General features: G+C 49.7%; 1 protein-coding gene across 2 annotated transcripts in view; it reads left to right on the forward strand.

Moving 5' to 3' along the window:
• MRPS27 (mitochondrial ribosomal protein S27) overlaps positions 1-15,787 on the forward strand; it is a 107,238-nt gene that overhangs the window by 4,572 nt on the left and 86,879 nt on the right. The gene's annotated exons all lie outside the window — the stretch shown is intronic.

Raw genomic sequence — 15,787 nt, forward strand, 5'->3', positions numbered from 1 at the left:
CATACACAATGTTGCAAAGCGTCGTAAGAGCGTTGGATAAGCCGTTTTGGCGTTGTAAAAATGAACATAGGTATGCATTGCATAGCGTTGGATAAGCCATTCGTTGTAAAGCGAAGCGTTGTAAAACGAGGACTGCCTGTATCAACTAAGGAGGAGTGCTGCTGATGTAGGAATCATCTGTGCTATATAGGCTCAGTCACATGTGTTTAAAGTGTTTGAGTCTGGAAATAAGTTAAAAGGCGGGTCGTTTGCAGTCACTTCTCCCAGTTTAACAGTAAAAAAAAAAAAATATTCTAAGCAATGCTTACTAAAAAATGCTGTGCTATAGCATACATAAACATAGTCCCATATAGTGCTTATACCACGACCCAGTCCAGAAGTGATCTTGTTTTGACGTATTGTAGTTCAGATGCTGTACTCTGTAAATGTACCACTTCCCTAAAGTAAAGGTTCCTTTTCTATCGCTCTGTAATCCTACCATGTGATGGATGCACGACCCGGCATAGACTGGTATGAACAAGAAATGGTAGCGGTCAATGGCAGCAGCAATTATCTAGCATGTAAATGGGCTATGCGCAGGACCTGCTGTTTAAACAAAACCTAAACTCCCTGCGCCCAGGTCATACAGTAGCTGACTATTAAGCTTCCTGCCACCCTAAGCATAATGGCTATATTTCTAGCATCATCCGGCCCCAATATCTCACAGCTGTAATATATTTACTGCGCTCGCCACTGATCTGTGCTCTTTTTGTGTTTATCTCAGAGCCTGAGCTGTCTCCTCCCGACCTTGGAAATCTCATACAACAGATATGAGTTATTCTAAAGATTTTTACCAGCACATTGGCAAACTACAAACATAGACACAATTATTATACTATATAGAAAATGTTGAGAAAAGACAGTTTGCATCAAAGGAAGCCCTTTATATAAAATACTAGCTGATATACCCGGCGTTGCCCGGGATTGCAGGGGTGGGGTGCGTGAAGGGCGGGGTGGGTGCGGGGGGTGAAGGGCGGGGAGGGGGTGGGGGGCGAAGGGCGGGGAGGGGGTGGGGGGAGAGGGGAGGGGGTGGGGGGCGAGGGGAGGGGGTGGGGGCAGGGGGTGTGGGCGAAGGGTTGGGCGAAGGGCAGGGGTGGGGGGCGAAGGGGAGGGGGTGGGGCATGAAGGGGGGAGGGGGTGAAGGGTGGGTGGTGAAGGGTGGGGGGGGGGGGTGGGGGGTGAAGGGCAGGGGGTGGGGGGGGGTGAAGGGCGGGGAGGGGGTGGGGGGCGAAGGGCGGGGAGGGGGTGGGGGGAGGGGGTGGGGGGCGAGGGGAGGGGGTGGGGGGCAGGGGGTGTGGGCGAAGGGTTGGGCGAAGGGCAGGGGGTGGGGGCGAAGGGGAGGGGGTGGGGCATGAAGGGGGGAGGGGGTGAAGGGTGGGTGGTGAAGGGTGGGGGGGGGGGGGGGGTGAAGGGCAGGGGGTGGGGGGGGGTGAAGGGTGGGGGAGGTGAAGGGCAGGGGGTGGGGGGGGTGAAGGGTGGGGGAGGTGAAGGGCAGGGGGTGGGGGGAGGTGAAGGGTGGGGGAGGTGAAGGGCAGGGGGTGGGGGGAGGTGAAGGGCAGGGGGTGGGGGGAGGTGAAGGGCAGGGGGTGGGGGGGGTGAAGGGCAGGGGGGGGGTGAAGGGGGGTTGAAGGGCAGAGGGTGGGGGGGTTGAAGGGCAGGGGTGGGGGGGGGTGAAGGGCAGGGGTGGGGGGGTGAAGGGGTGGGGGGGGGGGGGTGAAGGGGTGGGGGGGGGGTGAAGGGCAGGGGGGGGGTGAAGGGCAGGGGGGGGAGGGGGGGGTGAAGGGGAGGGGGGGTGAAGGGGAGGGGGGGGTGAAGGGGAGGGGGGGGTGAAGGGGAGGGGGGGGTGAAGGGGAGGGGGGGGTGAAGGGGAGGGGGGGGTGAAGGGTGGGGGGGGGTGAAGGGCAGGGGGAGGGGGGGTGAAGGGGTGGGGGGGGGTGAAGGGGAGGGGGGGTGAAGGGGTGGGGGGGGTGAAGGGCAGGGGGTGGGGGGGGTGAAGGGCAGGGGGTGGGGGGGGTGAAGGGCAGGGGGTGGGGGGGGCAGGGGGTGAAGGGCAGGGGGTGGTGGGGGGTTGAAGGGCAGGGGGTGGTGGGGGTTGAAGGGCAGGGGGTGGTGGGGGGTGAAGGGCAGGGGGTGGTGGGGGGGTGAAGGGCAGGGGGTGGTGGGGGGGGTGAAGGGCAGGGGGTGGTGGGGGGGTGAAGGGCAGGTGGTGGGGGCGGGGGTGAAGGGCAGGGGGTGGGGGGGGGTGAAGGGCAGGGGGTGGGGGGGGTGAAGGGCAGGGGGTGGGGGGGGTGAAGGGCAGGGGGTGGGGGGGGGGTGAAGGGCAGGGGGGGGGTGAAGGGCAGTGGGGGGGTGAAGGGCAGTGGGGGGGGGTGAAGGGCAGTGGGGTGTAGGGCATGGGGTGGGGGGGGTGAAGGGCAGGGGGTGGGGGGGTGAATGGCAGGGGGTGGGGGGGTGAATGGCAGGGGGTGGGGGGGGGTGAAGGGTGGGGGGGGGGTGAAGGGTGGGGGGGGTGAAGGGCAGGGGGTGGGGGGGTGAAGGGCAGGGGGTGGGGGGGTGAAGGGCAGGGGGTGGGGGGGGTGAAGGGCAGGGGGTGGGGGGGGTGAAGGGCAGGGGGTGGGGGGGTGAAGGGCAGGGGGTGGGGGGGTGAAGGGCAGGGGGTGGGGGGGGGGGGTGAAGGGCAGGGGGTGGGGGGGGGTGAAGGGCAGGGGGTGGGGGGGGTGAAGGGCAGGGGGTGGGGGGGGTGAAGGGCAGGGGGTGGGGGGGGTGAAGGGCAGGGGGTGGGGGGGGGTGAAGGGCAGGGGGTGGGGGGGGTGAAGGGCAGGGGGTGAAGGGCAGGGGGTGGGGGGGGTGAAGGGCAGGGGGTGAAGGGCAGGGGGTGAGGGGGGGTGAAGGGCAGGGGGTGAAGGGCAGGGGGTGGGGGGGGGGTGAAGGGCAGGGGGTGGGGGGGGGTGAAGGGCAGGGGGTGGGGGGGGGGTGAAGGGCAGGGGGTGGGGGGGGGTGAAGGGCAGGGGGTGGGGGGGGGTGAAGGGCAGGGGGTGGGGGGGGTGAAGGGCAGGGGGTGGGGGGGGGTGAAGGGCAGGGGGTGGGGGGGGGTGAAGGGCAGGGGGTGGGGGGGGGTGAAGGGCAGGGGGTGGGGGGGGGTGAAGGGCAGGGGGTGGGGGGGGGGTGAAGGGCAGGGGGTGGGGGGGGGGTGAAGGGCAGGGGGTGGGGGGGGGTGAAGGGCAGGGGGTGGGGGGGGTGAAGGGCAGGGGGTGGGGGGGTGAAGGGCAGGGGGTGGGGGGGGTGAAGGGCAGGGGGTGGGGGGGGTGAAGGGCAGGGGGTGGGGGGGTGAAGGGCAGGGGGTGGGGGGGGTGAAGGGCAGGGGGTGGGGGGGTGAAGGGCAGGGGGTGGGGGGGTGAAGGGCAGGGGGTGGGGGGGGTGAAGGGCAGGGGGTGGGGGGGGGTGAAGGGCAGGGGTGGGGGGGGGTGAAGGGCAGGGGGTGGGGGGGGGGGTGAAGGGCAGGGGGTGGGGGGGGGGGTGAAGGGCAGGGGGTGGGGGGGGGGGTGAAGGGCAGGGGGTGGGGGGGGGGGGTGGGGGCGGGTGAAGGGCAGGGGGTGGGGGGGTGAAGGGCAGGGGAGGTAAGTGAGCGTTGGCGGCTGGGTTAGGAGGGCCGCGCTTCCCCTCCGTCCGGGAGCCGGTTGAGAGCGAGGGGGAGGAGCCTGAATTTGGCGGCTGTGGCAGGAGGGCCGCGCCGCGCTTCCCTCCGTCCGGGAGCTGGTGCAGGGCGGCGCACGTGATGGGGGGGAGGGGGGAACAGAGGGGGGAGAGAGAGAGAGAGTGTGTGTGTGTGTGTGTGTGTCCTTTGGTCCGTCACTCCGCCTCAGGCCAATGAGAGGTGTGCGGGGGCGGGTGGGCGAAGGGAGCAATCTCATTGGCCTGAGGCGGAGTGACGGGCCAAAGGTCCAATGTGATTGCCCCTAGGGACAGGGAGACACAGGACGAACAGACACGCATACAACGGTTTGAGAAATATATAGATAGAGATGTATGTTAGGCTACCATACAATTAATTGATAGACCACATGATGCACTCATTATGGGGTGCACTTCTGTTTTTTTTAATATAAAAGGAATAAATATATATATATATATATATATATATAATATTTTTTTTTACAAATTTTTGACTGTGCACTGGAGATGGCGTTTGTTCGACATATTTTCCTATCAAGTAAGCCAAACACAGTGCTTCATTTCTGGGGTTCAGTGCATTGAAATTTGGGTCTGTTAGTGGCCGAATCATTGGGTCTGTGAGTGTTTCCAAATGCAACATTGTGGTAAATGACCTCACGGCTCAGGACTGCAGTCTTCTGTACATTTTTCCTTTATCGTTTATTAATTTGCTATCAATACTCCCCCCCCGTTGAGATATAGTATGCTTTCCAATTTTGGGGGGCTTAAACAAGTGCTTTGCAGTTTTATTCTCTAGTGAGTGTGTATTATTATTATTATTATTTATTATTGCTATCATAAATTACATGCTACACACACCTCTCCCCCTTTGGTAGTATGCTGTTAAACAAGGAGTGAAACTATAACTCCAGCATCACACGCTGCCAATGCAGGGGGTTTAGATTCTTCCTACTGAGCGAATTGGAACAGAGATCTAGATCATGGTGCATGATTCTTGTACACTGCTTTATGTAATGGAACAGTGTTTTGGAACCATTGTCTTCCCTGTGTGTGTTTATTTCAGGACTATGGTTAACATGTCCCTTTGCTACTTGCCTGAATGTCCATGACATGATCAACTTAAGCTGTTTGGCTCTTTAGCACATATTCTTAATGTTGCCTCATTAAAATACTTTATGATCAAGGACTTCTGGGAGGTATACTTTGAAGATTGTATCAGTGTTAGGCTGGGGCCATAGAGGGGGGGAGCAGTGCTGAGGCGCGCTGACGCTGAGGCTCGCCTGCTGAAGCTGTGCTTTTTCATGCACATGAAGGCGAGCCAGCGTCCGCGATCGGGAGGTGGTGGGAGGCGGGGCAGTGACATCGCTGGGCCAATCGCCCGCGACGCACTGACGTCACGACGCCGTGACGTTGACGTTGCTTCGCGCTGATTGGTTGTTTTCAGCCGACAGTGCGCTGAAAAACAGCTTGGCTGTCGGCTGAAAAATCCAGCGCCTCAGCACGCCTGCGGACGCTCGCGTGAGCCCCCTCTAAAGACATCCTCATTGAGGATGCAGGGGCTCAGCGCGGAGCGTCCGCACGGCTCAGCGCGGCCTGTCCTTCTATGGACGCAGCCTTAAGCTACCATCTGCCTTGCAGTTCTAATTCCACAAGTCAGCAGGAAATTGTAGGGATATCGCAGGGCTATCTTTTGAGATCTGTATTGTCAAATATCCTCCTGTTTTATTATTTTAATATATCTGTCAAAGGAACAGGCACTCAATATCTTCAGAAATAAGATGTTATTCTCTGTTTTGGCTCCCGACTGAACCAAACTGATAAGTACTGTCACTATTTCAGGAGAAGGCGTGTGTGTGTGTGTGTGTGTGTGTGTGTGTGTGTGTGTGTGTGTGTGTGTGTGTGTGTGTGTGTGTGTGTGTGTGTGTGTGTGTGTATATCTATATATATCTATCGTTTGTCAGTCACAGACACTTGCCACCTTCTCTTGCAGAGAGGGGAACTTTAGACTACCACATAGAACATAGAAATATTTTTTTAAACCTATTTGCTAATTGGAGAGTTGGCAAGCAGCTCAGAACCTAAAAGGAGAGGCCAAACACCTCCATTTAAAACTCTATATAAGATGAGCTCAGACATATCCCTATAAGAGAATATAACAGTAAAACGCTATCATTTTCAATACTGTATGGAGTATGCAGTTAGGGTTAGGGAGTTGGCCAAACATTTTATGGAAAACAAATACAAACGTCCTCCCAAATTGACTTGTAAGTCTTTTAACTATGGAGTCATTTAGTTGCATATTTTGATGATAAGGTGATTTAAACCTGCTAACCCCGTCAAGGTACCAATTAAGTAAGTACCTACATTAAATGTGTGTTATTTCTTATTGTCCTATGGACTAAACATCTTCACATTAATAACTTTTTCCAAAGTGCAGGAGGAAGGCTTTCATCTGTTGCCAAAACTGGCCAATAGTTATTTACAGTAGGGCTCCCCTTTACGGCAATCCGCTTTACAGCGTTGCGCTCATACGACGTTTCCCAATATATACCCATATTAATTAGGTTCGGCGCTTGTTCCGTTTTTCCGATTTTTTTTTTTTCTTCATGATGTGCACAGCAGCAAAGTATCCGGCTGTCACTAAACAACAGTTTTAGCGCAGGCGCAGCTCCTTGTCAGATGCCATTTGTCAAACAGTCGGTTTACAGCTCTGCATCTCTGTTTTCAAAGGTACAATACAGTACAGCCGGGCCCCGCTTTACAGCGATTTCCGCTTTACGGCGGCGGCCTGGAACGGAACCCGCCGTATGAGCCGGGCCCTCCTGTACTGCTTATTGATTATAGAGGATGGTGTAGTATATAGTGTGTTAATTTAAAAATCCTTTGTGACTTTGTAGCTGATTTTCTCGTATAGTAGAATTCCAAAGTGCGGGGAAACGGTTTCAGACGAGGAGAATCCTACTTGTGCAGCCAAAACAAAATATGCAAACAGTTTCTTCCAAGTGCAGGTCTCCACTAAGACAGAGATAGAAAGTAGAGCTCTGCTCACAAGTTCATGTGACAGCCAAGAAAGGTGGAAAGACAACTTTTCAGTTCCCATATGGACTTTTCATCAGATGATTTCTCGAGGGGCGTAACCTCTGTGGATAACGACCACCCCCATATTCTTCTATTGTTTAAGTGCTAATTCGCGTTTACTATTGGTAGTAATCACACTGAGCATCTGCAAGAAGGGTAAGCCTTTCTTAAGTGATGTGGAGTGGAAACTAGTTGCATGCAAGAGGTATGAATGTATGTCTTTATTTATATAGCGCCATTAATGTACATAGCGCTTCACAGCCATAATATACGTCAGCGGTGCGCAAACAGGGGGACGCGCCCCCCAAGATTATTTAGGGGGGGTGCAGGCTGCGTGCGGGGAAGCCTGGGGGCGGCCAAGCAGCTCACAAGCTCCGTGCTGCTGTCTCTGTGTGGTCTGCCTGCAGCGGGAGCGGGGCCTTCCCTGCACACACACAGCCCCTCCTCCTCCTCCTGTCCCAGTTTTCAGCCGCACATGGGGGACTGGAACAGGCTTAATAGTGACAGTAAGTGTGTCTTAATAGTGTGTGTGTGTGTGTGTGTGTGTGTGTGTGTGTGTGTGTGTGTGTGTGTGTGTGTGTGTGTGTGTGTGTGTGTGTGTGTGTGTGTGGTGGGAGACATATTGAGGGGAGGGGGAGAGAGAGACATGGAGAGGTGGGAGACATATTGAGGGGAGGGGGAGAGAGAGACATGGAGAGGTGGGAGACATATTGAGGGGAGAGACATGGAGAGGTGGGAGACATATTGGGGGAAGGGGGAGAGAGAGACATGGAGAGGTGGTAGACATATTGGGGGGAAGGGGAGAGACACTGGGGGGAAGGTGAGAGAGACTGGGGGGAAGGTGAGAGAGAGACACTGGGGGGAAGGAGAGACACAGTGGCTAAACGGAGGGATGAAGGTCAGACGGAGATGGCAGAATTTAGGGTCTTGGGAGGATGAGTTTTGGGGGCTGAGGGTTTTTCTTTGAGTCAGGGGGGTCACTTCGGATTATTGATCAGCAGGGGAGATTCATCAGTACCCCCCTTGAGTTTTGTTATGGGTATCCCTGATCCTTGGGCAACATTTAAAACGGGAATAAATAATACATCAAACTGGTAGGTAGGAGTGGATGACACTGGGGAAATAAATGGGAGAAGGAAAAAAGGGAGGTGAAGGGGAAAAAATAGGGGGGCGGGAGAGGGAAGGGATGTAGCAAAGGGGTGGATGAATGCCCCCTCAAATGGACTGCCTTTGTGCACCAGGAAAAACATATCACCAGATGCCAGCAAACAATAAAATAAACAGTGATCCAATACTAGTATACTGCCTGCGCGCACACCTGCAGCCCAAGCGATTTGTGAACTTGGCTGCAGGAAATTGTAGACGCGTGGCGGACGCGTCACAAAGCTGGTTCGCCCTCATTGTCTGAACCAGCTCATGTGCGCTGACGTTATGTGATTTTGAATACATCAGACGGGGGGCCCGAGAATTTTCATGGATGAAAGGGGGGGCTCGGCATAAAAAGTTTGGTCACCCCTGATATACGTGACAATCGTATAGATAACAAATAATACAAATAACACATAATGGGAATAAGTGCTTCAGACATAAAAGTAACATTTAGGAAAAGGAGTCCCTGCTTTGAAGAGCTTACAATCTAATTTGTTGGTAGGAAGAAAGTACAGATACAGTAGGATGGCGTTTTGGTAAGTGCATCTGCAAGGGGCCAAGGTTTATGTATGAGGTGTTGATTATCAGCTATGGAGCTACTCGTATTCTTCCCTAATCAGTTGTGTTTTGAGGTGGGTCTTATATGTGGATAGAGAGGGTGCTAGTCGGGGGAAGGGCATTCCAGAGGTGCGGGGCAGTCAGTGAGAAGGGTTTAAGGCGGGAGAGGGCTTTAGATACTAAAGAGGTAGAGAGAAGACATCCTTGAGCAGAACGCAAGAGCCGGGATGGTGTATAGTGAGAAATTAGGGCTGAGATGTAAGGAGGAGCAGAAGAGTGTAAATCTTTAAAAGTGAGGAGGAGAATTGAGTGCGAGATGCGGGATTTGATAGGAAGCCAGGAGAGTGATTTTAGCAGGGGAGACGCTGAGACAGGTTTTGGAAATAGTAGAGTGATTCTGGCAGCAGCGTTTAGGATAGATTGTAGGGGAGACAGGTGAGAGTCAGGAAGGCCGGACAGCAGGAGGTTACAGTAATCGAAACGGGACAGAATGAGGGTCTGTGTCAGAGTTTTAGCAGTCGAGCAACAGAGGAAAGGGCGTATCTTTGTAATATTGCGGAGGAAAAAACGACAGTTGGTATTGCAGTCTGTTGGTTTATTGTACAAAGTGGTGCCTAAACCCTCACTGCTCTTTAAAAATAGATACATCAAGAAAATGTACTCTTTCTTCACTAAAATTGAAGGGGAACTTGGTGGGGGTGTTCAATGAGTTGAGGGAGTTTGTAGTTTCAATCAGACACTTATGCGATCAGTGCCAAACTAAAAACATGTTGTCGCTGTAGCATGTGTAGTACAGTATCTGTTCACATTACTTATTCCAGATATGTATGAATATCTCGTACGTGTGCACGCACAGGTTTGGTGCTATTGCCATCCCTGAATTCTGTATAAAGAAATTATTTTCAAAGCAAAAATTGCTATTCAAGCATAAATTAATAAATTCTATTAGGATTGCTATCGGAGGACCCTGGTACAAGTCCTTGTAAATAATGCATGTCCTAACTGGTTCCATACCGTCAATATGATGGATCACCTGTGTACAAGCTGCTGACATCGAGAGTGGCAAGTGTAATACTTCTTTAGGAAGTACGTTGGAAAGATTATTCAAGAGTAGTCGGTCTCTCCAAGATAGTTTGAATTACTCCGTACTACTAGTTGTAGATGGGTCAATTTTTAAATTGATACAATGGTTGTAATAAAAATTTAAATATAGTATATAACCATGGCTGTGCCTTCTCTGTGGCCGCTATATTTCACTAGGACTCGGTGCTGTTGCATAGATTCATTCACCGACCGACTCACCAAGTGCAGCCGACTGATCTGGCCTGCAGACTTTTCTTCAAAGCCTACAGAGTGATCACTTTAAACAGGTGCTTTGGCCTGGGTTTTGGGGTGGGCTGTCTGAAGACGGCATAATGCAACTGACGGCCACGTGGGTTTTATCTGCCCTGCATGAATTAATACCAGTCAAGACTGAGCGATGCTTTGTCTGCCCGACTAGTCCTTTCCAAAAATAAAACAGATCCAGCCGGATACCCGTAAGCAACAAGGCTTCAGTCTATCTGACTAAAGCAGATGGAGAATGTATTTACTTTTTTATTTTTTTGTTATCCTGTAGTTTTTAAATAGCTATGATTTCAAACTCTCCTTTAAAAAGATCTGTGCCCAGATAATACTCTGCGTCCGTCAGCCATTTACTGTTTTAAGTATGGACTCTACAGTTTAACAAATTGAGAAATGTGTCGGAGAACATGATGCTCTACATCAGGGGTGTGCAAAGTTTTTAACTAGCGCCCCCCCCCCCTGCCTGCTTAGCTCGCACCCCGCTTCCTCCTCGGCTCCGGCGTCAAGGGACGGCACGTTGCCATGGAAACACGATGTCACATGACAACGCGGCGTAATTTTCCGCCAGTTACCATGGCGACGCATCGCCGAAGACCAGGTAGGGGGACCGCGCGAGGCCACTGCAGCTTTGCCTACCTGGTCACATACATTTCTACTATTTGAGACGTAAACGGTCGTTGGCCACAGCTTTTATATACAGATATAGGTTCATGTTCCTTTTTAGATTGCTTTGTTTATTCGGGTTTTCGCATTGAACAAAAACATGCAAAATCCTGTGCACAAATAAAACCGTAATGTAGTATTTGATTATAACCTAAAAAATAAAAATTCGTTTTATGAAGCATATCTTTCAGACATGAACTGACTGCTAATGTGTCTCCTAATGTCTGAAAGATATGCTTCATAAACCAAGTTTTTTCACATTTTGCTACTTTGGAGCTGCGGACTATTTTTGTGGTTATATTCTATTAGAAGTATTTTGGCACTTCTCAGTTCTGCGTGCAATATCCATACTTTCTTTTTTTTTTTTATAAATCTTTATGCCATTTTTAATGATTTCTTTAATATACTGATCATTCTTTGGTTGCTACAGCAACCATTTAGATCTTCACACCCACTTCCTCTTTTGAAACAGGGTCTCACACACCTTTTTGAGTTCTGCCCTTTGGCAAGAAAGTATCACAAACAGATGTATTGCTGTCTTCCAAACAGCGGACGGTCTATTACTCTGAAAGCTGTAGCAATACTGCGTTACACTTAGTAATATAATGTCACATATAAGCTGAAGCATTTCACAGACTGCTGCACAGTCAGAGAGGTCCGGTGGCTGTCATTTAGATACACACAAGCAGGATATTGGCCGATCAATCACAGGAGAAGAGATCGATCTGCAGCGTAGGTAATTTATTTCTCATTAAAACTACTCGCATGCTGCATATGGTAAAACAAATCAAGCTGAAGCCAGGACTGCTACTTTAACAGCTTACCCCCAGATTCATGAAACTCTGTTACGATTAACACACCCCGAACAGGTGTTTATTCCTATTAAATTGAATGGCAGGTAACACCCATTTGCGGTGCGTTCACCTGTAACTGATCTTGATGAATTACCCCCTCAGTCTTTTTATTCACAATGTTCTCGAATGTAGCAATTCTCAGGACCTATAGCTACATATGTATATTACCAGCAGGTGGCAGTATTGCTTCAGTTATCACAACTTGATTGCATGTTTATTGTACTTTCTTCATATTGATAACTTCATCTACAAACGCATACGTTTTATTCCGTTGGGGGGGGGGGGGGGGAAATGCAACAAACTAAATAACTTTACATAACACAAAATTGCCCTATTTATGCATGTATTTTTTACCATAGAAAAATATATCTACAATTTAAAATGTATCCACACATTCATCCTAATTCAACTAGCCTTGGGAACGTGCCCACTTCATGTATCCCCCCTTTGTTTTTCCGTTGCGATTTATTGTTAATTAGTTCTAAAAATGATATCGGGAACATTAGAAAACATACTGTAGCTGGATATAACATATGTACAGAATAATGTAAGAAGATTCAAGTTGATGGGTAGTATTGTTAATATCCCTAAAAGTTTTAAGAACTTAAAAAAGAATGTGTATGCAGGGCTCAGCATAGCCGCCTGACATCTTTTTAACTTGGGAGGTCTTTTCATTTTGCTGTATGGACAGGACCTACTATGGTTGTTGCCCCTCATACAGAGGTAAAAGGGAAGGTTCACAGTGTAGCGTTAGGACCTGCAAATTTAGTTATGCCTTGACGTTGGTATGCAGGCTTATGACGCTTTGGCCAAAGGGTCTAACTAAATAACCAAGGAAATATTATTATTGAAGTATTTAACTTTATACTTATTAGCATATATATTTTGTCAATTGGATGTAGCATTGGGCATCCCTGTCTTTTGTTGTATACAGGCATACCCCGGTTTAAGTACACTCACTTTAAGTACACTCGCGAGTAAGGACATTTCGTCCAATAGGCAAACGGCAGCTCACGCATGCGCCTGTCAGCACGTCCTAAACAGCAATAACGGCTCCTTACCTGTACTGAAGCTGTGCGCAAGCGAGGAGACTATAGAGCCTGTTACAAATGCGTTATTTACATCAGTTATGCACGTATATAACGATTGCAGTATAGTAAGTACATGCATCGATAAGTGGAAAAAAGGTAGTGTTTCACTTTAAGTACATTTTCACTTTACATACATGCTTCGGTCCCATTGCGTACGTTAATGCGGGGTATGCCTGTACATTTGCCACGCTCCGTAGCGCTCTTTTTGACATAAATATATATTCATGATGTAGTGGGTGTTGGGGTTTGAGCTAGCTGGGAATGTGTGTGGTATTCCTAAAAGTTTTAAGAACTTAAAAAATGTGTATGCAGGGCTCAGCATAGCAGTCTGCCATCTGCCAATAGCAGGCCAATGATGTTCACTGGCAGGATAACTAGGTTACAGTCCAGTTTTATATCCGGCCAATGAAACCCTCGGGGAATGGAGTCCTTGTTAGATTCAGTAGCACGGCTGCTGAAGTCTCCAGCCTCTGATGCCTTCTCAGAAAGGGCTTCTCCAATTCATCTGAAGACAAACTGATGTGTGATGCTTTGAAGTGTATGCAGGGGAAAGGGATGTCACAATTTCATTGCTTTAATGAGTTTACATTTTTGTATATGGTGTAAGAATTAAATCAAATAACTGGAAGCTGCAAATGAGAAAAATGTAAATTTGATTTTTTTTTGGGGGGGGGGGAGAGGGAGGGGTCAAAAATAAGCTGGTATGAAACAAAGCTGTAAATTGGCCTGCTGTTACTGGTAGGCTATTTGAAAAATATTATTTCACGCCTGGTGTATAAAAAAGGTTAGAGACTAAGGCTGCGCTTATAGTCCCGGCTACGGCGACGCGATACTGCGTCAAAACCAGTTGATGTAATCCGGCGTGGGCGCGACACAGTGACCAAAATCACTGAAGTCAATAGAATTGGATTTTTTTCGGCGATCGCTGCGTGACTACGTCAGCGGCACGTGAACGCTTCCGTTAATGAGGGCGAAGCGCTCACGGCCACGCCTCTGCCACGCCCCCCTCTCCCCGGTCGCCCTCTCGTCTCCTGCACTATAAGCAGGAATCGCTATTACAAAGGCGACGGATTACGTCACGCGTCGCCGTAGCCGGGACTATAAGCGCAGCCTAACTCTGTGCCCAGGACGTACTTGTAAATGTTAATGTATTATTTCCTGGTAAAACATTTGAACAAATAGCTATAGATGTACTGAATGAAAGGTTCACACGGGTTTTCAGCAAATTACCATAATAACATATTACAATTAAACTGAGGTGGTTGTTTTTTTCATTGCAGGTTTCTATTTATTTTTCTTCTGTATTAAGAATGAAAAATGTGATGCTGGTGTTCGTCTTTGCAGACCTCCTAGGTCTTATCGCTCTATATTTTATATTTGTAGGGCATGTGCCTAAAAACACATTTGGGTTTCATTGAGCTCAGCCTTGGGGTCCTGTACTGTCGGATGTACAGATCTAGCAGACATTACCGCTCCCGTTAATGCTGGCGCGTTATTTAACAATAGCACTATTGTAAGCAATGGCTAAGGCGATGACCCATGCATTATTAAACACATCGTTTCGTATTAACGGGCTGATAACGTCTGCTGCAGCTGTAATATGCTGTAGCATATAAGAGCTGATCTCCCACTGTGAACGATGACACTTAATGATCTGCCCTTTGACCTGGGCTAATACTGAAGGGCCCTTTACAGGTCTTATTGCTAATATAAATAATCAGGTTCCTGAATAGTAGAAGACAGATCCAGCCTCGTCTTTTTAAACAAATTATGGCTTCATTACCTTTTTTGTTTTTTTCTGTTACAAGGAGCAGATGGGTTTAATTGATATGTGAGTTATGGAAGGGACTCCCACTTCCTGCTCCTCTCCCATCTGTCACACACAATTCCATTCTCTGCCTTCTGTACCAGGGATGTCATCCTGGCGACTCCTAGACTCCTATCCATTCTCGCTGTGAGTTCCTATTATATTAACTCCTTGCTGCCAGAAGGCTCTGCAATGGATGTTGTGAGGGCCGTTAGGCATACATAATTTTTGGAGTAACAGCCACCTGAACCGTTCTTTCATATAGTCATATTATCTGACAATTATCTGAACGGTCCACTATTATTATGTATATGTATGTATAAAGTATATATCTATCCAATAAAGAATATCACTTGTGAGCACATTCACATGTCTTATGCTTTGTCCCCACTGGCGCTGAGTGTACTCATGCTTGGAGAGCTCTCCAAGCATGAGTGCCGGGTGTCCTTAAAATTTTCGCAAGCGCTCGCAGGGGGGGGGGGGGGGCGGGGATGGGGTGTGGCGGGGGGGACGCTGCAGGGGAAGCTGAGCGCGCTAGAAAGTTTAAAAAATGTGTTTACCCGAGCGCCGGTGAGCGTGTGTGCCACCGCATACGCGCGCATATCGCGTGAGCGGGGACTTGCATATACTGTGTATATATATATATATATATATATATATATATATATATATATATATATATATATATATATACAAGTCACCTCGCCAAGCATGCGCGCTCAGCGCTAGCGGGGACGCAGCCTTAGACAGATCTGCAACCCTGTCTTTCACCATTATCACCTTGCATACAGTGCTTCAACTGCAGCAAGGGATTCTGGGACATGACATGCAAATGGTTACACAATATGTCACCTTTTGCCTTAAATCCATTTTACATGGAACCTTTATAAGCAAATGCTCTGCTGTTCACACATCTTTTAGGCACAGCATGGGATTAGATGCAAAGCCAGTCAAACCGCTCAAAGACATGTTTCAACCTGTTTTCAATTTGGTCTCATCAATGTGAAGTTGGTTGTACTGGCTTTGCAATTTTAAAGGCTGGGTAGGTTTACCATACACATTTTAAGTTATGGTGGGTGAAAAAGCCTTTTTCACCCACCATAACTTAATTTTTTTTTTAAATATATATATTTATTGAAAAAATGGGGAAATAATCCTTACTTCGGTGCTACCAAACACTTGGTGTATCTGAGAAAGTCATTTTAATTATGAACATTGAAGAGGAGACCGTTGAGGTCAAACATTGAGAGGTATAACCAGAAGAATGATACCTTAGGCAAATGAAAGTCCATCCAACAAGCCAAGTCTGTGAGGAATAATGCGGCAACCAGCTCACCTGATGTCCTGGCGGAGGCAAGAGACAGCGGGGAAAGACTAGATGGTCCGACCACCCTAGAGTTGAGCCCCCCGCAGTAACGGAGCGCCCCTCGTCCAGCGCCTGTCACCTCCCGCTGAACCGCTGCCGGTGAGTGGCGTGCCGTGACCGCTCTGGCAAAGGAGGAAGACAGGAAGTACTCCCGGTGCAGGTTAGC

This window comes from Ascaphus truei, chromosome 1 (assembly GCF_040206685.1).
Source record: "Ascaphus truei isolate aAscTru1 chromosome 1, aAscTru1.hap1, whole genome shotgun sequence".
NCBI classification, from domain to species: domain Eukaryota; kingdom Metazoa; phylum Chordata; class Amphibia; order Anura; family Ascaphidae; genus Ascaphus; species Ascaphus truei.